The sequence below is a fragment of the Podarcis filfolensis genome (genome assembly GCF_964270895.1).
Source record: "Podarcis filfolensis genome assembly, chromosome: 8".
Classification (NCBI taxonomy): Eukaryota; Metazoa; Chordata; class Lepidosauria; order Squamata; family Lacertidae; genus Podarcis; species Podarcis filfolensis.
In genome coordinates, this window is record NC_139611.1 from 2,676,697 (window position 1) to 2,697,763 (window position 21,067).

The 21,067-nt window shown below is 45.3% G+C and overlaps 3 long non-coding RNA genes across 3 annotated transcripts in view; all 3 read left to right on the top strand.

Annotated features, from left to right (window-relative positions):
- Positions 1–3,737, top strand: part of LOC310769916 — a 28,031-nt gene extending 24,294 nt beyond the window's left edge. Inside the window, exon 2 of the long non-coding RNA XR_014551845.1 lies at positions 3,567–3,737. This is a non-coding gene — a long non-coding RNA (uncharacterized lncRNA). The remainder of the gene's footprint in view (positions 1–3,566) is intronic.
- LOC310769919 overlaps positions 1–21,067 on the top strand; it is a 77,487-nt gene that overhangs the window by 26,805 nt on the left and 29,615 nt on the right. The window lies entirely within an intron of this gene.
- On the top strand, positions 5,229–12,278 carry LOC310769912. The gene is made up of 5 exons (XR_014551835.1): positions 5,229–5,305; positions 5,530–5,695; positions 6,905–6,998; positions 9,319–9,448; positions 10,942–12,278. It is a non-coding gene; the product is annotated as an uncharacterized lncRNA (long non-coding RNA).

Consider the following 21,067-nt stretch of genomic DNA (forward strand, 5'->3'; position numbering starts at 1 on the left):
CATCCCTCTCATTTTGCCCCTCCTCCTTCCCATTTGTATAAAAGGGTGTATGGGATTCTCCACAGACTTACATGAGGGACACCAGAGCTCTTTCCTCCATGCCCCAATAAGAGTTTGCCAGCAAATCATTGAAAAACCAAGATGGTAAGTGGAATGCTTTGGGGATGGTTGGTACACAACTTTTTCTTTAATCTAGATTAGGTTTAAATGGTGGAAAGGGAGATTTGTGTGTGGAGAGGGGGTGTGCAAAGGCCTTACTTTTCCTCTGCTTTTTCCAGGCACAGTCTGTGCTTTATAGTAGGGGTAGGCAACCTAAGACTGGATGTGCCCCAATGGCCTTTTCAATCCGACCCGCGGATGGTCTGGGAATCAGTGTGTATTTACATGAGTAAAATGTTTCCTTTTATTTAAAATGCAACTCTGGGTTATTTGAGGGGCATAGGAATTTGTTCATATTTTCTTCCAAAATATAGTCCAGCCCACCACAAGGTCTGAGGGACGGTGGACCGGCCCACGGCTGAAAAAGGTTGCTGACCCCTGCTTTATAGCTTTAGAGCTCACATTTGGGGATCAAATCCAAAGACGGGGTGGCTTTTGTAATTCTGGAACTGTCCCTGGAAAATCAGAGCATTTGGAGGTTATGACTTCTCTCTATCCAGACCCCCATTCAGACCAGTGCTCACAACATTATTTAGTTATCTTTAGCTGGGGTAGTGAAACTTTTATATATATAAATTCCAGCGCAACCCCGCTGCTCAGGTTAATTACTTAGGACTCATTACAATGACCTACAGTTGGAACTCTCACAGCAACAACTCCAGGGTACAAACCACATACCCTGAGCTTCCCTCTGACTGTTTTCTTTCCTGCATTTGTCAGGAAATTGGCTGGGGGAATTGGCCAAAGGCATTTTCTTGGCCAACCTGAGCATCACCCTGTGCTTTAATGTAAATATTCATTTATCTCTGAACGCTCCTCTCTTTGCTGTGGCTCAGAATCCAAAACTGATGGACTTTGAGAACAGATATATAAACAAAATAGATGTTTCTGAGGTATTGAATGCTATGGGATTTGTGGGGGAGGGCAGTTTACTTTATAAAAAATCCCACTAAGTATAAAATGACCCAACTCAGCTACTGAAGTGTATAAGCTTAATGTAGAGGGAATTTTTCAAAGGCCTTGGGTTGAATCCAGTGCGAATCATACCCAGAGTAGATCCATTGAAATTGATGGACAAGACTAACTAAAAGGGTAAAGGGACCCCTGACCATTAGGTCCAGTCGTGACCGACTCTGGGGTTGCGGTGCTCATCTCGCTTTATTGGCCGAGGGAGCCGGCATACAGCTTCCGGGTTATGTGGCCAGCATGACTAAGCCACTTCTGGCGAACCAGAGCAGCGCACGGAAACGCCATTTACCTTCCCGCTGGAGCGGTACCTATTTATCTACTTGCACTTTGACGTGCTTTAGAACTGCTAGGTTGGCAGGAGCAGGGACTGAGCAACGGGAGCTCACCCCGTCGCGGGGATTCGAACCGCCAACCTTTTGATCGGCAAGCCCAAGGCTCTGTGCTTTAGACTAACTTAGGCACATTAATTTCATTGGCTCTGCTCTGACTTTTTAGTCACATACAATGCTTTTTTTAACAGCAAGAGAGGCTATAAATATGATAACACCATCTTGAATGATTTGTGCATGTGTGTGTCTCTTTTGCAGAAAATCCTCTTGAGCCTGACTGCCTTGTCTTTGACACTTGTCTTGTGTCAGGGATCCTGCTTGTTTAGCGAGCCCAAAGCAGAGATTAACAATGGTAAGTTAATAACAGCAGCAGCAACAACAGCAGCAGCAACAACAACAAATGATGTTGTCAAGCAGCCTATTCATTTAGCCAAATCAGTATTTAATGTTTGGGAAATGTGTTGCTGACCAGAGATTTTTTTAGCATAAACCTACCAAATCTGCTCTTGCAGAACCGGAACACAGACCAAAATGCAGCTACCTTCAAAATCTACACTTCTCCGGATGTTGTGATGCTGCTCAGAGTCTAAAATGACCTAACGCTGCTCCCGTCTCATCTTCTCATTGATGAGTCCCTGCTTAAGCTCTTACTTTTATTGTGTATTTTGTGTTTTTTAGATTGTATTTTTAGGTTGTGAACTGCCCTGAGGATGGTATATAAATAGTAATAATAATAACTGATAGAAATTGAAACGGACAGATTCCCCATCCACAGGGCACCCCATTCACTCCCACCCTGTTTTAAGCTTGGAACCACCGTCTGCAGACGCAAGCAGGAGACTGCATGGCCGCAGTATAAGCAAGACAGACGTCCAGGGTCACTACCTTTCTGGTCAGCAACCAGGACCTGCAAGAATAAAGGTGGCAAAGCTTCCCGCTGCTCTTCTCCATGTCAGGAAACGCTTTACCTATTACATTTTCACGTATCAGGCTGCGGTCAGAAGCACAGGAGGAGCTGGACAAGTGGACAAGTTGCAGCCACTGTGCTTCTCTTGCACAGTCTCTGCATTCTGCTGAGCAGCAGCTTCTGATTGCATTGATGTTAAATGTATGGGATTTCTCTCCCTAGGTCAGCCGGTGCTGCCCACTGAGTGTACTGATCCCATTGATGGGAGCAAGCATCCATTCAACTCCAAGTGGAATACACTGAATTGCATGAAATGCGTATGTAGTGAAAGGGGAATGCTGTGCTGTTCCAGGTAGGCCAAATTCCCAGAATGGCACTGGGTCTATAAATCTCTTTCAAATTATTTTGCCCCGTTCTCTCTGGAAGACCTTCTGCTCAATAAACATTCAGGGACGGAATTAGCTGAAGACAGGTGTCCCATTTAATCTATACCTTTGAAGATAGGTTGCATAAAATTGTTGCCTACATTTCCTTGAACCAAACAGTGAATTGATTGATTAATTCAGATATTTATAGACTTTATAGAAAGCAGAGTCATGAAATTTGATTTGGAACAAGCACTGAGCATGTCCAGAGTGCCTTTCCAATCATTCGATGACCAGGCATTCGCTGTGTGGAAGCTTGGACTTTGGGATCTCCCTGAGTCCCAGATCCTCTCATCCGGAGACCACCTAGGAGCTGGTGCTGGGGAGAGGGACCCCGATGCACCCAGTGGAACAGGACCCCTCCTCTTTCCTGCACCTTCCTGTCTCCTTCTGTCTCCCTCCTGGCTGGCCTCTTGGTTTTGCACCAACATTTTGCTACACCCTTTTTTGTGCATGGGTGCTGCCCTCAACCACCGCAAACATAGTGGGGGGTGGGGAAGAATCATCGTACAGCAACATGCAATGGCATATTGTGCAAGACATGTCCTTTGTGCATTCAGCTTGGGTTCCCCAGGTGAATTTGGCCTCAGGGCAAATGTTTTCCAAGGGCTTGGTTTTCCCTGGATCGAGCAAACATCTTGCAAAACTGCTTTTCTGCCAGGTAGTTCCAATCATTCTTGGCATGTCCTAAGTGAGCAGGAGAAAGGAGCGCTCCTCTACAAGATCTCCATAAGCTCAGGGAAACCTTAGTTTACACATTGTTCTTCTTCTTTTTAGGTACGGTGGTATTGTTGATGTTCCGGGATGTAAAGCTGTGTTAAATGTAAACACATGTGAATATGAGTTCTATAAATTGGATGATCCCTCCAAACCTTGTCCCTGAGCTTTACAAATCCCACCCAAATTCCCTTCATGTAAGAGAATCTGAATAAATCAGTCATATATGCATTTTGGTGTGTATCTGTTGTCTTTGCTTGATATCACTACTTGCAGAATTTGGTACATATCATAATGAAAGTGATGGACATGCCTATCTCAGCTTTCAGCAGCTTTTTAGATTCTAATGGATTATTAAATATTGCTCAATTTGATATACATTGTTTATTTTAAAATTATTGTGACTTTTTTTTGTATTGGATCCGATACAAGTAACTCACCAATCACAATTCTGACTTGGCTGAAACCTTTGACAGACAGGAGTGGCCATGCTGGCTCATTTGACAGAAGTTGCTTAGAACATGCACATTGTGCTTCATAACTTTCTGCCTAGGAGGGTTAGAGACTCACCTTTTAAAATTTATTTTTATTATATTTGTATACTGCCCTCCACCCAAAGATCTCAGGGCGGTTGAGAGCATAAAAATACAAAATAAAAACACGAAATACCTACTAAAAACAGGAAGAGAAAAAGAAAAGGAAAAAGGGAACTACCTCTCCCATCCACTGGACCTCTTGGGAAGGAGGCACATGAAGAAGGGCCTCAGAAGGTGATTGTAGGGTCCGGGGAGTGTCAGGCTTTGGGGGATCAGATCCCTCCCACAGTGGCAGCCAAGAGGCAGAGAAAGGATGAAAGTTCTTACCAAGCAATTTATTCAGTGATTCACAAAGGGTGACAAAGGAATGCAGTCTTCCCTAAATAAAGGCATTGCTCCATTAAAGTCCCCTCCCCTCCAGGTCTCCCCTATTCTACGTCACTCCTGCATCGGCTTATCTGAGCTGTCTGCCTCTGAGCTCTCTGTTCTGCTCCCCTCGATGCCCACCTGGCCCCGGAAGGGGGGCTGGCCAGGAATCCTTTCCAAGGACACTGAGTCTGTCAGCTGTCTCTCCCCTGGTGCTGCTGCTTCTTCTGCTCTTCCTCTCCCAATATTTCCGAGCTTCTCCCCTCTGCAGCCTCTCGGTTATGCCCTTCTGCAAACCACTGTTCTAAATCTATACTGCCCTCCTGTTCTCAGGTTGGTTCAGGAGAAGGGGGGGTCCCCACCATTCCTCCTTAGTCCAGCCCCTGACCGGTAGGAGAGAGTCAGTCCTTGGTATTGTGATCCTGAGCCCTTTAAGGCTGGCACACAGCAACACAAGCAACAGGCAATCCCTGCACTCTTCTCCATCCAAACAAACACTTTTTTTTAAAAAAAGGAAAGTAGCCGCCTGTCATTGAACAATTAGAGCAGCGAGCATGACATATACACCCCTTTCCAAAAACTCCTGTATGGCTAGAGCAGCTGCCTGGCCAGGATGTGGCAAACCAGCCCTGGCACCCCTCCCTGCTTTTCAAAAGCCCCTGCCTACAAGAGAATGTCTCCTGCCCCTTTTTGTTAAACAGCAAAGCAAAGAGAAGGCAAATGGGAATGATACCTTTCAGGTCTCCCGCTTTTTCAAAAGGCAGCCCAAGCAGGGGAAGTGAAATGGCCTCAACACTTCTCCCACCCTTTGGGATGCCCAGGCTTCCAACAGAGTTGCCACTGCTGCAAACCGTAGGAAGGGAAAACAAAGAAGCTGTGATCCTACTTCTGCTAATGGTAAGACATGCTGGACATTTTCTCCTCTCCCTGGAGAAATTCAATGAAATCCCACTTTCTCTGCCCATAAATAAGCTGGAGGAGTTTTAAAGACTGTTGCTCAAAGCTCTGTTTCAAATATTCCTGAAGAGGCTTCTGTTGCCATTCTTCAAAATGAACACAAACTAAAGTCTGAAGCAAATATTTTCTTCTCGTTAACTTTTTTATTTTTTTTGACACATTAGTACACTAGAACTGCAACATGAAGGAGGCATCTCCTCAGCTTAATCTCTGGCCCCATATCTGCATACATTTGGGAGGCAGATTCCCTGCAGTCACTTGCAAGGAACAGCCCTTGGAGAAGCAGCTGTGTCTTAGCCGGAAGGATTTGTGCATCGAAAAGCCAGGATGGTAAGCAGAATTGTAATAATAATAATAATAATAATAATAATAATAATAATAATAATATGCCACCCATCTGGATTGTCCCAGCCACTCTGAGCGCCTTCAACAAATTATGGTTTTATGTGTTAGTGTATCCAACAGTTTCTTACAATTGGATCTTGTAAAATGCTGGAAAAGTTGCAGTGGAAAGGCAGATTTACACGGATCAGCAGCGAAAGGATAAGGTGCTTGAACGTTTCTCTGTCCTCTTTGACCTTTGGACCATCTACTGTCTGCCCTGCATTCATCCTGTGCCTGCAGACCTTTCATGGTTTCCTGATGGTTTCTTTGGAACTTTGCAGAGGATTGGTTTGGTTTTTTTAATAAAAACTAGATTTTAGAAGTAGGCTTCTGAAAACCTTTACAAATCAAGTTAACTAGCATAACATTTCTGAGTGCAGAATTCATTTTTTCTTGGGAGGGGAGTCACAAACACACCCACACAGATTCTGGGTATTTTGGAGTGGTAATTCTGTGCCATTTTTAAAAAATGCTCAGTCTCTCAGTATTAGCCTCAACACAAGTTTGCAGAGGCCCAGTTTTGGGGCCGGAGTGGGGGCAGTTCAGAGACCAGGGGCAGCAGGTGCGGCTGCCCAAAGGACTCCCAAGGAGAGGGGAGAAGAGGAGGCTGAGGGAACCCTCCACAAGGGAGGGGCTGCCAGCTCTGCAGGCAAGAGGCGACACAACTGGGCTCCTGAGCCCCACAGGAGTCCGCAGAAAGAATGTAGTTGGTCAAGGGAGCCGTGGACTCAAAAAGGCTGAAAACCTCTGCTCTAGCCGATTATCCCAAACTGTCTTTGACGCTGAAAAAACACACACAACCACAGTATAGCTCCACTCTTGTTTCTTGGGTAGCTCATTGACAGTGCCAGAATGAGGGTGGTGTAGGCAGTTCCCCCATCCAGGTATTAATAATAAAACCTATACTTCTACGGGTACCTACTCAAAGTTAAACCCTGGGTTATTGAGTCACCGCAACTATGACATAATGCACTTGAGAGCATGCGCTGAATGGAAGGCGGGAGGCAGAAGGGTGCCAAATGAATCTTTGGGGCGCCAAATTTTGTCCTCGCTCCGGGCGCCATATTCCTAAAGTCTGCCCCTGCCATTGAGTGAGATGCCTTTTTGTGCATCTCAGTGGAGCTGAAGTTCCTCCTCCTTGTGCTTGTTTTTCAGAAAGATCTCCTCAGCCTGACTGTCCTCTGTTTCAGCCTGGCTTCCTGCTGTGGATTCTGCTTCCAAGAAGTGCATAAAATAAGGGTTAGAAATGGTAAGGCTACAGTGGGGGACTACCTGTTCCTTTTGTTAGGGAGATTGCTGGCCAGTGGTCCTTAAGGGCCCATGTGGGGTGGTCAGTTTACTAAAGAAGGGGTCAGGGGCAGTTCTCTAGATGAAGAAGCCCTCTTTTGGAAGGAATGGCTGGTCCAAGATCAGTTCAAAGAAAAATTAGAGCAGGGGCCCTGAAGTTGCTCACCAACAATGAGCACCTAGGAAGCCAACCGGTTAGCCATACATATACATTGCACCTATACATATACAATAGCAGGTGCAAAGTTTGTGCAAATCTGTGCCCTCTGTTAGTAATGTCTTTCCTCTTTTTTTGTGATCCATTAGTGGCCACTCATTGATATCTCTTTAGAGGAGCAAACTGTTAGATCAGGGGTCAGCAAACTTTTTCAGCCGTGGGGCGGTCCACCATCCCTCAGACCATGTGGTGGGCTGGACTGTATTTTGAAAAAAAAAAATGAACGAATTCCTATGCCCCACAAATAACCCAGAGATTCATTTCAAATAAAAGGACACATTATACTCATGTAAAAAGACGCTGGTTCCTGGACCGTCCACGGGCCGGCGTGAGAAGGCAATTGGGCCGCATCCAGCCCCCGGGCCTTAGGTTGCCTGTGTTAGATGGTTTCCTGTTGATAAAGAGATGCCCTTGAATGTGCCAAGGTCAGAGGCAGTGTCCCTCTGAACAGCACTCCATGCCACCCAGTGCAGGCATGGGGGGGGAGCGAGGGGTGAAGGACAAATGAAGCCCACCCAGCCCCTGCCAGAGTGACACCAGCCCCAAGTGGCATGGCTGTTGCAACCCCCTCCCCAGCTCTGAACCTTGTGAGGCTCACACAAGGCTGGGATTGAAGGGCGCATGGTTGCCGCGTCCCTGCACCCCCTCCCTGAGCAGCCTTGCAAAGCTCGGATCGAGGGAGGGCGGCACACGAAGGGCGCAACAGCCATGGCATGCTGGGGGGCCTGCATTGGGGCATCTGCTTCACACCCCTTCAGAAACCTGTGCCCAGGGCCATGGGCCCCCCTGGCTCTTCAATCTGCAGAGTTCATTTTATTTATTTATTTAGAGAGAGAGCGCGTGCAAGTTTTTAGCATTTGTAGAAACTGAGATCAAAATGTTTGCAGATGTATTAATCATTTTATTGCTTGCTGGGGTCCTTTTGGAGAAAGGATGAGATATAAACAAAATAAAAAATAAAATAAAATGATATGCAGGTGCTATTCTCATCATTTTTAAAAAAGTGAAAAGCTTACCTACTCCCACCTTTCAATTATTTATTTTATTTGGAGTATTTGCTTTGCTCTCATCTCTCTCTTGAAAAAAATCCTATGGACATCTCCAAGTCTCTCTTTCCCCCCATAGATCACTTTATTCTGGTCATTTCATGGCCTGCTGGTAGGTGGAGAGGCTTGGTGGAACCTTGACCAGTTAGGCAAGAGTGGGAGATGGATGAGGTCCCCCCTGCACAATTCTTTAAGGTGCCAGATATTATCGCCATGTCTCTTTGTGACCATGGCCTGGTTCAGATGCTCAGTGGCCCTGGCAGGATTGCCTGTGTCTGAGGCCACTGCCATTTGCACATGCTCACATCATCTTGGAAACATGGCTCTGTGAATGCACCTGCATGTCGCAGCCCCACGGAGGCCTGAGGATTCTCCTCATGAGGCTCCATGCTCCCTCACATGGGGCAAACAAAGGAGCATGTGAGATATTTGTGCAACAGGCATCATTTCGAATACAGTTATCTTGTGTCTGGTTTCCCTGTTTGATGCTAACATGATAAAAAAGCAACAACAGCTCCATAAAGGAAGCAGCGAAAAGTTTCTTTCTTGTTTCCTTTTCAAACAAAGAAGCTCGTCTTATTTCTCTAGCAAGTGTCCTTCATGCATTCCATGACAGTATCTGTTTCACAGGTTAAGCCTGGGAATGTGGGAGCTATTATGTAGATTCCTGGTGACATAAGCCTTCTTTCATGAAACCCATTTCCCTTGCCTTAAAATTCCCTGGTGTCCAGGGGATTCCCGACACCGAGAGCATGTTATATATAAAAAATAGCTAGTAAATGATTGCATCACATAGCAAGGAAGTGTATACGCTGTGTTTAGAACCCCACAACCTGATTCCCTTTTGCCTATCAGGTGTTTAGTGGGGTGCATCTGAAAGGGGGAAAAGGTTTGACCTTGTGCAAAGTGTGCAATTACCGTACATTTCCTGGGTAATTACATTTCCTGGGTTTCATTGATACTTGGAGGTTGATGCTATTGCCAAGGAGATTGGTGGGATTTCTTCTCCCCCGCCCCAGGTGAACTCCTGCGTCCAAGTGAGTGTGCGGATATATATGACGGGAGCCAGCATCCATTGGGAACTGCCTGGAATACAGCTGAGTGCATGCGGTGTGAATGCAAGGAAGGAGGAATGGAATGCTGTGCCAGGTAGGCAAAAACCCTGAGTGGGATTGGATTTATTCACCCTTTTGAAAGTAGGGCGTTAGGAGTAGAAGCAGCAGCCCCTCTCTCCCGCTGCACATAGGGCAGGGCCTTCAGAATGGGAGATCAACAGTAGGTGGCTCCAGAACCAGCTAATTTTAGCTTTGCCTCCATGTTGCTTCCTGCTGAGTTTTGCTGAGACTAAGGAGGAGGAAGATGCCAAGGCAGTGCCACCCCTGGACTGATTTGCAAGTAGGCAGGCAGGTTTGGCCAGACTGAGGTGGGTGGGTCAGGGCATTTGCCCTAATGGACCAGCCTCCACCAGGCAGGGCAAAGAGCAGTTGGAAGGAGAGCTTGTAGCCTCTGTAGGCGGGTGGAGATTTCTGCCATCATTTGAGAGGGTAGCACATGCCCAGCTCTGACGATAATTCTGCATATGGATCCAAATAGTTCCTTCCTTAGTATTCCTCAAAAAAAAAAAAAAAAAAGCCCTGATACCCTCAGCATCATAGGAAGCTGCCTTATACAGAGTCAGACCATTGGTCCATTTACAGTGCTCAGCACTGTCTGCTGTGACTGGCACTGGCTTTGCAGGGTTTCAGGCGCGGGCCCAGGTAGGCTGGCCCTCCCTGGAGAACCCCACAACCTCTTTTAGTGCTCAGCTCTGCTCCAGAAAGTACAAAGAGGGGTCTGAGCACAGTGCAGAGTCACTTTGCTTCACCATTGCAGGATAGTCCCTGGCCCTAAGCTAGTTGGGACTGTGTAGCTGACCACCAACACTATGAATTGGAACCAGAAACAAACTGGAAGCCAGTGCAACTGATATAAGACCAGTATAACATGGTCTTAAAAACATACACCAGAAAGCAAAGCAACTGTTGCCTTTTGTCCAAAGCTGCAGTTTCTGAACATTCTCCCAGGGCAGCTCCAGGTAAAGCATGTTGTAGTCATTGAGCCAGGAGGTGATGAGGTGATACCGGAATGGATGCAGGTGGTACATCAGCTGCAGGTGGGCAAAATGCTCCTGGGCACACCAGCCACCCAGGCATGCAGGAGCATTGCTGAATCCAGGAGCACTCCCCAAACTCTCTTGATAGACAGGGATGGGGAACTTTAAGACTGGGGGTCAAATGTGACCCTGCAGTTCTCTCTTTCTGGCCCTCAGGACCCTGGCAAGGCCATGGCTCATCCTGGTCATGTCCTGTACTCCTTTCAAGTGATGTTGCCTCTCTGAAATGGGACTTTGTTGTCTGGAAAGAGAAAAGTTCTGGCTTCTGCCTGGCTGGAACATAGCCTGTGATACAAAGGAAAGAGCCCCATCCTTTGCTCTGCGCACTTTAGCCACCACTAACTTGTGCCCCTCCCCAAGTTGCCCATTGGGGAATGCAGCCCTCAACTTGAAAAGGATTCTTCACCCTGTTGTAAATCCTTATTAAGTATCTTTATGAAAAGGTGGTCCATAAATGATTTAAAAATAGAATTTTTCTTTTTCTTTTCAGATATGGTGGCATTCTAGATGTTGTAGGATGCAAAGCAGTGATTGATCCAGAAACGTGCCAGTATAAGTTATATAAGCTTGATGACCCCACAACACTGTGTGCCTATTAATTTCCAGAGGGTCCTGGCAGTGTCCTCCCTGGGAGTTCACTCTCTTTTGAAGTGGCCTCTGGACAGACGCACTTTGGGGACTGTTTTAAGCCTCACCTTCCATGTGTCTCACCTGCCGAACAGCGAAACAAGGGACCGGCTTGAATTTCATATTAACTTAATGCTTGCTAAATGCTAAAACAACAGCAGCAGATTCTCACTCCCAGTAGAGAACATAAGTGATCTTCAGTTGTGGGGATGGCTTTCAACCCAAGAGCCACATCCCCTCCCCACAGGGCCAGTGGGGGGGGGGGCAGAGGGACAAAGTTGGTGCAGCAATAGATGTGAACCTGACCTTTGTACCACAGGCTACATTCCAGTCCCACAAATCTAGGGTGTCTCCCCCATCTTCCCCACATATCTCTCTATCCAAACAATACAGTTCAGAATCACATTCTTGCAGATCAAAGCATTTGAGGAGGGGGCAGAGCAGGGGGCAGGGGGCAGAGAGGGTGTGGCATGAGAAGGAGACAGGATTCGGGGAGATCCTGACATGGGATGGATAGCGAGGCCTCCAGGGTTGCCTGGATCCCCCAGGCCTGCAGACCCACCACCACCACCTAAGGAACACTGACACCATTGGTTACCAGATATAAAAGATAAAAAGACTTTATCACAGAAGAACATCTTGGAAACATTTTCAACTACAGTAGTCTGACTAGGAAAAACTGGCAGGCACATGTTCGGACACCTACAGCAAGTTCCTTTCCATGTTTAATTTGAAGTAAGTCCCCTCTGTTCCTTGTGGTGGAAGTGAAGAGAGTTGGACCTGGTTTCACAGCTCTCTGTGCAGAAGAGCACATTCCTCTGTGGCCTACCCTCACACCCGATGCCCTCCTGTTTCTTTGCTACCGGAATAAAACAACTTGATTTGTAATTCAAGGCAGCCTTCGCAACCTCCAATCTGTGTTGTAGTTAGCAATAAATATGGAGGAGGGGAAGTCAGATAAAAGCCAAACTTGCTCTGTTGTTTCAGCTGTAGCAGGAGAATGAAAGCAAATCCCCACCCTATAGTTAAAGCACATTCAATGCACACAGCTGCCCCCCCCAAGAATCCTGGGAACTGTAGTTCCCCCCCTCACGGAGGTATACAGTAAGACATTGGAAAAGAAGCAAAGAAAATAAAGGGACTGTCTGGATGCTGTTATGTTTCTCATTTCTATAGTGAACGAATAAAAGCTAATCTTCACACTGCTCTCCATTGATATCTTTTCTTTAAAATGTTACTGTCATTTGATAGTTTCATCACTGCAGCTATTTTCCATGCTGTTTATTCCATGAGTAATCAAGAGTCACACCAAACATATTTCAGTTGCACACAATAATTTGTGGATTTTAATTCATTACATTTATCCATTAATCCATATCCTTGTCTTTCAAAATATCCAGATTGCATGCTTCAGGATGAAGAAGCAGCTAGAAATAGTGGCATATGAAGGGCAGAGCAATCCTCCCCTCCCCATCCTAATACCCAACCCAATGCTTTCAGGGGTTAGGATTCAGTGCAGCTGCTCCTCCCCTTCACTGGGATCCCCTGGGCTGTGCCAGCAGGCGAGGGGGCACCTTCAAAGAGGTGCCAATCTGCCAAAAGTGTGGAAGAGTGCATGCAACCCCTGGCAACAGCTGCTGCAAAATGGGGCAGGGCAGGTGATGGATCAACTGCATACAAGTTGTGTCCATTTCCTGGGCAGGAGCCCAATCCAGACTGGGTTAACCAAGGAACTGGTGCAGTGAAAAGGGAATAATATATATACACCTCCTTCTCTCTCTCTCTCTCTCTCTCTCTCTCTCTCTCTCTCTCTCTCTCTCTCTCCTTCTGCTGTAGATGTAGTTTAGCAGGGGGCAGCAAGGTTTATCTTGCCTGGGCCGGATTGGTCCCACAGAGATCCCTCCATGGGCTGGATTGTGTGTGTGTGTGTGTGTGTGTGTGTGTGTGAGCACGTGTGCCCGCGATTTTCAGCACTGCGGAAGTGAGTCCCTGCATCGCGCTGTGCCAGTTTAGCGCAGCGTGCAAGCAGGCGACTCAGTTCGGGGACGGCTTGGGGGCTGGTCAAACGACCTCTGTGGGCCGCCTCTGGCCCATGGGCCTTAGGTTGCTGACCCCTGTAGTGGAGAATCCTCCACTGCTTGCCTTCCTGGTTAGACAGGAAATGCATTGTAAATGCAAATGCATCTGCAGATGTTGTAGAGCTGTAGTGAACAAAACTGAGAGGCAGTGTTTAAAACTGGGATTAGGATCATGAAAGACGATAATCTGTGTTGTTTTTGGTAGCCTTCCAAACACTGCCCTGGGACAACTGGAATTCTACCCTGAGGAAAGTGTTGCCAAACAAAGTGAATTTGCACAACCCCCTTTCTAAAATCTGGCTTTTCAAGGAGGGGTGTTGGTGGCAGATCCTTGACTGGAACGGATGGACTGGGAGTCAGAGAGGACAGGGAATGTTTCTGAAGCCCATTTTGGCAAGACCAAATATAGTTGCATCATCACAACAATCTTTACAGCATTTCCATAGAGAACAGATTAAAGATTTGGATATCTGGCCTTACTGAAACACAAAAGCATTAGTTGACTTTCTAGTTTTGCTGTGCAGATGGAAAGTCTTCATGGTGAGAAATGGCTCCTAAAGAAAAGGAGTGTTCTATGGTAATGGCAGCAAGGAATCTACATTTATAAAAGGAGGAGAAGCCGAATGAAGGAAAATGCCTTTTTAAGCAGGGGTTGGATGGCCATCTGTCATGGGTGCTTTAGTTGAGATTCCTGCAATATCATTCTTATTAGTGGATGCAGAGGCCAATAAAAAAGATGTCTACAGAGGCCTCCGCTGCCAACCGATGGTGCCCTTCTCCCAACCCCTTCACTTACCTGAGAGAGAGAGAGAGAGAGAGAGAGAGAGAGAGAGAGAGAGAGAGAAGCCATTCCTGCATGCATAGAATAGTCTCAGCAGGGGTGATGGCCAGTTTCCTGACAATGGAAATCAGTTTCGTATTATGGCTTCACCATTGTCACTTAAGCTTCTGAAGACTTCAAATACAGTGGTACCTCTGGATGCGAACGGGATCCGTTCCAGAGCCCCGTTCGCATCCAGAGCAGAATGCAACCCGCGTCTGCACATGCGCGGATCGCGATTCGCCGCTTCCGCGCATGTGCACGACATCATTTTGAGCATCTGTGCATGCGCGAGTGGCAAATCCCGGAAGTAACCCATTCCGTTACTTCCAGGTTGCCGCGCAGCGCGACCCGAAAATGCTCAACCCGAAACTACTTCAACCCAAGGTATGACTGTAATAAGAATTTGCAAGATCATAACAGATGATTTCTCATCCTCTCAGAAAAGCAGAAGTTTCAGAAATAAGAAGCGGCTGAGATACGGTGCAATGACATGTACAAGACACACACTGTCTGAGGTTGCTCATGCATGCCATGCAAGCACATGGATGGGGTCCTGGTGGGGTCCATCACTCACTGATAGAGCACCTCCTTTGGGGGGAAGGGCTGCAGCTCAGCACCAGAGGGCACATCTGTCCATTTCATTTCCCCTCAGGTTCTCATTTTCCTAAGCCTCAGTTTCGTCTTCCACATGTTAGGGAGATTGCTGGTTATTTAATGGCCTAGGTAGGCTGGTCAGTTTACTGAGGACAGTCCTCTATTATGCCCACAAGGCTCTATGCTATGGTTACCAGACGTCCCCATTTCCCGGGGACAGTCCCCGGATATACAAATCTGTCCCCGGACAAAATCTGTCCCCGGAATGTCCCCGGATTTCATTTAATCTCCCTGGATTTATATATTAAGTGTTGTAGATTTATTAGTAGGGAATGAATGTTGTGTGATTAATTCAACGGCACAAGACACATCATATGGGGACTTCCAGTGAGGCAAAATGGCGGGCGCCATGGCAGCGAGCAGCTCCTGAAGCCAGCCAGAGCCAACTGCACTACCAGGCTGGCAGACTGCTGCTGTGGCCGCCACTGCCAAGGGGGAACTGGGGATGCCCGGCACGTCAAGTGGGGGGACCGCTGACACCCCCCTGTGACCCAAATCAAGCCAAGCGCAAGAGTGTGTGGCCAACTGCCCAGTGGAGCTCTGGTGCCAGGAAAACCCTGGAGCTGACGCAGGGAGAAGGAGGAGTGGAGAAGGAGAAGGAAGAGAGAGAAAGAGGAAGGAGAAAAAAGAGGGGAGCCCCAACCTTGCTGCACCACTGCTGCCTCTCAGGAGGAAAGGTAGGAGAGCACCAAGAGGGCAAGGACACGTGGCCGAGCCCAGGTCCGACCCGAGCCTACTCCACGGCAGCTAGCACTCCAAGAGAGCAGGCCGGGGTCCAGAGTAAGGTCGCATGACAGAGGAGACCACAGAAGAGAAGATATCTTAATTTTTTATTTTTTATTTTTTCCCCAAAATGAATTTTTATTGGTTTATCATTATATATACATATAAACAAATACAAAATATAATACATAAATTACATGTGTCATATCCAGTCCATGAATCATACATATATTACATAGTTGTTTTAAGCTCCACCGAGCCTTAGACTTCTCTCCACTCCTTTGGTAAGTATCAAATAAATTCTGGAATCACATATTTTATCTCCTTTGCTTATTAGCCGTTCACTGTTAGAGTTATTCCAGTCCCGCCAGTGTCGTCAAAGTTCTACAATTAGTTCTTATATACGTCAAATATTTATTCCAGTTGTCATGAAATTTTTGTTCGTCTTGATCCCTTAATCTTCCTGTTATTTTAGCTAGCTCAGCATAGTTTATCATATTGACTTGCCAGTCACTTATAGCAGGTATTACCTCCATTTTCCAGTTTTGTGCTAACATGGATATCTTAATTTTTTAAATAACTTTTTAAAAATATCTTTTCTCTCTCTTTTTTTTTAAAAAAGTGTCCCTTGATTCTTTGAAAAAATCAGGTAACCTTACTCTATCCACCCTTGCATGGGGCAGATTTAGGAGCACGTGAGGCTTTTTTACAAGCACCAACCATCTTGAATACTGTAATTGATCTGTGGTGCTAAATGTTTAGGTACAGTAGTACCTTGGTTTTCGAATGTAATCCATTCCAGAAGATGTTTGAGTTCTGAAACATTTGAAAACTGAAAACGCAATAGCCGACAGCTAGGCCTTGGGATCTTGCACTCAGCGGAAGTCACGTGGCATGTTTGACTTCCGAGGCCTGTTCGAAAACTGAAGCATTTATTTCTGGGTTTACGGTATTCAAAAACCAAAATGTTTGTTAACAGAGAAGTTCGAAAACTGAGGTACCACCGTATAGTAAATATCAGGATTTAATTAGAACTTCTTTGTTATAACTGGAATATGTTATAAGACAGCTTCAATGTGTCTTAGAAAGGAGGCTATGCAAGGGTTTAATTAGTGTTTATGTGTAAAGACTGTGTGTCAGACTTTGAGATCCATGGATATTGGAATGTGTGTACCTACCTCTGTGTATCAGCAATTAGCATGTGAAGAGTTAATTAATCTATGTAAATGTCCTAAGTGGGTACCAGTCTGTAATCCTACTCCAGCAACAAGTGTTGATGAACTCAGGGGAACTCCTTTGTTACGTGACACCTGCGGGGATTACTCATTAGTACTGAAATCTTGGCCCTGTTGCCATATGCAAGGTGAGCATTCCACTTCTCATTATATGTGGTACATTTATGGCACCAAAATTGTGTCCCTGGGTCTTCAGTTTCTCATCTTGCTAATGACACTGTAATCTCTGCATTGTGCAGAGGTCTACCAAATATTCTGGAAGAACAAGAGCCATGGATTTTCCTTGTTCTTGTTTAACTCATGTTTAGCCAATGTTTAACTCATACTGCCCAGAAAATTTCCTGGAAAGTGTGCTGCTCAAGGTGGCTGATGTCTAGTCAAAGTCATAATTCCTGTGTGCTCCTTCAAAAAAAGGAGTAAGCCATTTACAAGGGGTATTCATTCTCTTTGGAAGAATCCCAAACTGAAGTGAGCCAGTTGGGAGAGTCAGAAGCTGCCAAAAGTGAAGGGGGTTCCCCTCTGAATCGGTCTGTGCTGGATTCCAGAAGGTTTACGTTCCCCAAAATTTAAGACCTATTTGCAGTTTTCTCAAATGAAAGCAACACTCTCCTCCTATGTTCTCCAACAAAATGCCAGGGAGTGAGGATGAAAAGGATGGGGTGAAGTTTTATGACAGACAAGCTAACAGAAGCTAATTATAGTGGTACCTCGGGTTACAGATGCTTCAGGTTACAGATGGTTCAGGTTACAGACTCCGCTAACCCAGAAATAGTACCTCGGGTTAAGAACTTTGCTTCAGGATGAGAACAGAAATCGTGCTCTGGTGGCGCGGCAGCAGCAGGAGGCCCCATTAGCTAAAGTGGTAGCTCAGGTTAAGAACAGTTTCAGGGTAAGAATGGACCTCCAGAACAAATTAAGTTCTTAACCCGAGGTACAGGGAATGGTTTTACCAAGACTCTCCAATTACAGTGCTTTGGGGAATGATATGGAAGCAACATATCAGAAAAGAGCACAAAACTATGGTGTGTGTATGAAGTGAATCCTTTTTTATCCTCCCACAATTCAACTTTGAAGGCACTTGGCACGACCACCCAGCCCCATCCTCCCCGGCACAGCTGTCTGAAGTCTGGCAGATTTCATACCCTTAGAATTCCATCCATTTGCAAATTCCATCCATTTCTGCTAAAACATTTTAAAAAGTCATAGGCTGTTTTCCTTTTTAAATAAACTTTAACTTTAATTAATTTATATAGTTTTAAAAAATAGTTATATACTGCAGTTTCATTTTTAAAAACTTAAATTAGTTTACAACACGCACACACATACACACATTCCCATCAGTTTTGCCTTGTACAATATAGCTTTGTATGTTATCTTTGGTAACAATTTTGTATGTTATTTTTGTAGATGTGGCACATAGAAGTGCGTCATCTAAATACAGCACAAAGTTAGATGACTCACTCCTTTTCGCCACGTTGCATTTGAAAAGGTTAATAAGTTAAGTTCACATTAAAATGTAAAACGACTCAAATTTCTTCCCCATCCACATAAGAGGAGAGGGTTCTGCCTGTGCTCCAGTAATTCACATAGCACCTTGAATTAGCCTCTCGGACTTTTTCTGGTTATATAAATGTGGTGGATAGTTAACTGGCATTTTCACACAGAACTGCTTTAAGAGCAGTATTTCTTACTTAGTTTCACTAAGGTCTCCTTTGATGTGGTTTGCATAGAATTTTTGTAAAGGTTTGGATGGTAGTGCAAATTTATTTGGTCTGGCTACAGTGGGCTTCAGAATTGCTCGAACATTGCCAGATACTTCCAGCAAAAGAACGTTAGGCATGTTTTGTTCCAATTAATGAGGCATTAAGATTGATGGGAGAGGTAATTAAGGTACAAGTCTATAGGTTCTTGAATGCTGCTTAAGCAATTAGCATCCCCAAGGAACACAATCTGAAGAGGAAATCTCCTTCCATGTAGAAGGCAAAAGTCCTCAACCTTGCTGGGCTGTGAAGGCCCATAGATAAAGATCAAAGAGAGGAGGGTTTTACTCATGTTTGCTAGAACACATCTCAGATCTTCCACATGATTCCCCGCCTTTGTGGATGCTCAATTGTGCAGAGAGAGCTAATGAAATCTTTTGAATTTCATTTTTTTAAGTTAACCTTTATTTTATTTTATATATACAAATACTTATATACTCCAGTTTTGTAAAATAAAAAATTAAAGCAGTTTTCAACAGTTCAACAGTTATATATATTCAATAAAAGCCACACAGCAAATTTAATTCAGAAATCACCAACTAACTATTATAGAAGTTATGTTATTTGTCTGCATGAGTGTTCAGCAAAAGTTTAAAAGTTACAGCAGAGAACACCTGCTGAAACTCAAGTGGAGGACTGCACTGAAGGTGGAATTGTGTTGACAACAGATGGGGATGGATGGTGTCAATTTCAGTTTCTCATTTATCAAAGCCTATGTTTGGTTTGCCACATCTCCAAATCAGCCTGCAATTCTTAGTGCCCCAATGAAAATCTGCCACCATTTTATGGTTCACTCAAGCTAATGTACAAGTTGGTTTGCAATTTTGCATAATACACGTTTTCCAGGCAATTTAGCCTAACACTGTGTTCTTGTATTTTATTTCCAGTAACATATGTAAGATTATGTACACTTCCCCTAAAATGTGAATTTTTGTGCACATCATTCAGACTGAAAAAATAAAATAAGCCCAAATTTAAAATAATCAATTCTGCTTGCTACATTTTCACTTCAGATTGCAAATGTAAATTAAAGGTAAAGGTAAAGGGACCCCTGACCATTAAGTCCAGTCGTGGCCGACTCTGGGGTTGCGGCGCTCATCTCGCTTTACTGGCCGAGGGAGCCAGCGTACAGCTTCCGGGTCATGTGGCCAGCATGACTAAGCCGCTTCTGGCGAACCAGAGCAGCGCACGGAAACGCCGTTTACCTTCCCGCCGGAGCGGTACCTATTCATCTACTTGCACTTTAATGTGCTTTCGCACTGCTAGGTGGGCAGGAGCTGGGATCGAGCAACGGGAGCTCACCCCGTCGCGGGGATTCGAACTGCCGACCTTCTGATCAGCAAGTCCTAGGCTCAGTGGTTTAACCCACAGCGCCACCCACGTCCCACCAAATGTAAATTACTTAGGTCCATATTAAAACATGACATTTCTTCCCCTTTCTGTACAGGAAGAAGAGGGGTTTTTTGTTTTTTGTGTGTGTGTTTTTGGCAGGGGTGGTCACATTAATTCAAATAGAAGGAGGCGTTCTCTTTGATTTTGCCTCTCTTTGATTTTGCCTCTTGGGTATATATAAATGTGATAGATTCCTTGCTCCCATTACCACAGAACACTCCTTTATTCTAGCAGCCATTTCTTAGCAAGAAGTGCTTTCTGTCTACACAGCAAAAAGTCAAGATGGTAAGTGGATTAATGCTTTTGTGCCTCAATAAGGTCAGTGATCCAAACCTTTCACCTGTTGCAAAGGCTTATGTGGCAATGCAAATTTATTTGCTCTGACTAAAATGGGCTTCAGAATTAGGGTGCTTCAAAGGCTCCCTGTCCCCTCTGACTCCTGCCAGTCAATATCAGAATCCTAGTCATTAGTCACACAGTTCAGCTTTCTCCAACTAGATCCCTGCCAGATGTTTTGGATGACACCTCCCACAAGCCCACACCTGCACAACTGTACGCCCATCAGCATCATACAACTATGGGGGTTTTGGCTCATGGGAGTTGTAGTCCAAAGCACCTGGAGGGCACTAGGCTGGAGAAGGCTGTCTGAGCAAACCTGCACCTCATGTGCTTTCATGACGCAACTCACGTGTGTCTCTCAGTCTACACGTTTAAAAAAGCACATGAGTTTGGGGAGTTTAGTTGCCCCCACAGTTGAAGTATTTCAAAAGAAGATTATGCCAGTACAGTGCAGAGATTTGGGGATATATTAATGTCCTCCCCTTAGAAGTGGTGCAGAACTCTTTCCTGAAATCACTGTTGATTGTCCCCAAAGGTACACCTGCCCCCTTTTAAGAGCTGAAACAGGGCTAATCTGCTTACAAACCAGTGTGCATGTAGTGCTAGCCCTATACTGGCTGAAGCTGGCTAGCATGAGTAATACCAGGCTCCCTAAAAATGCTTCTGAGAGCAATTGCATTTTATGAAGCTCTTGGGCAAACTCAGTCAGTAAGATTCTCCATTATTATGGGATTAATGTGGACTCCTTACCAAATCTTGCCTCTAACAGAGTCAAACAACTCACCAAAGAGAAAAACCATTTGGACTCTAAATGGCGGGACCTTCATTTACTTTCCCAGATGGCATACTCATCCTGGTATCCAATATAGAAAATATATTTTGGGCTGGAGCCGTACTTCATTAATCTCACGCTGGCACCACTTAGAAAAGCATTTACAGCTTTGCGTCTTCAGTGTACGCCCTCTGCATATCTAGTGGGGAGATT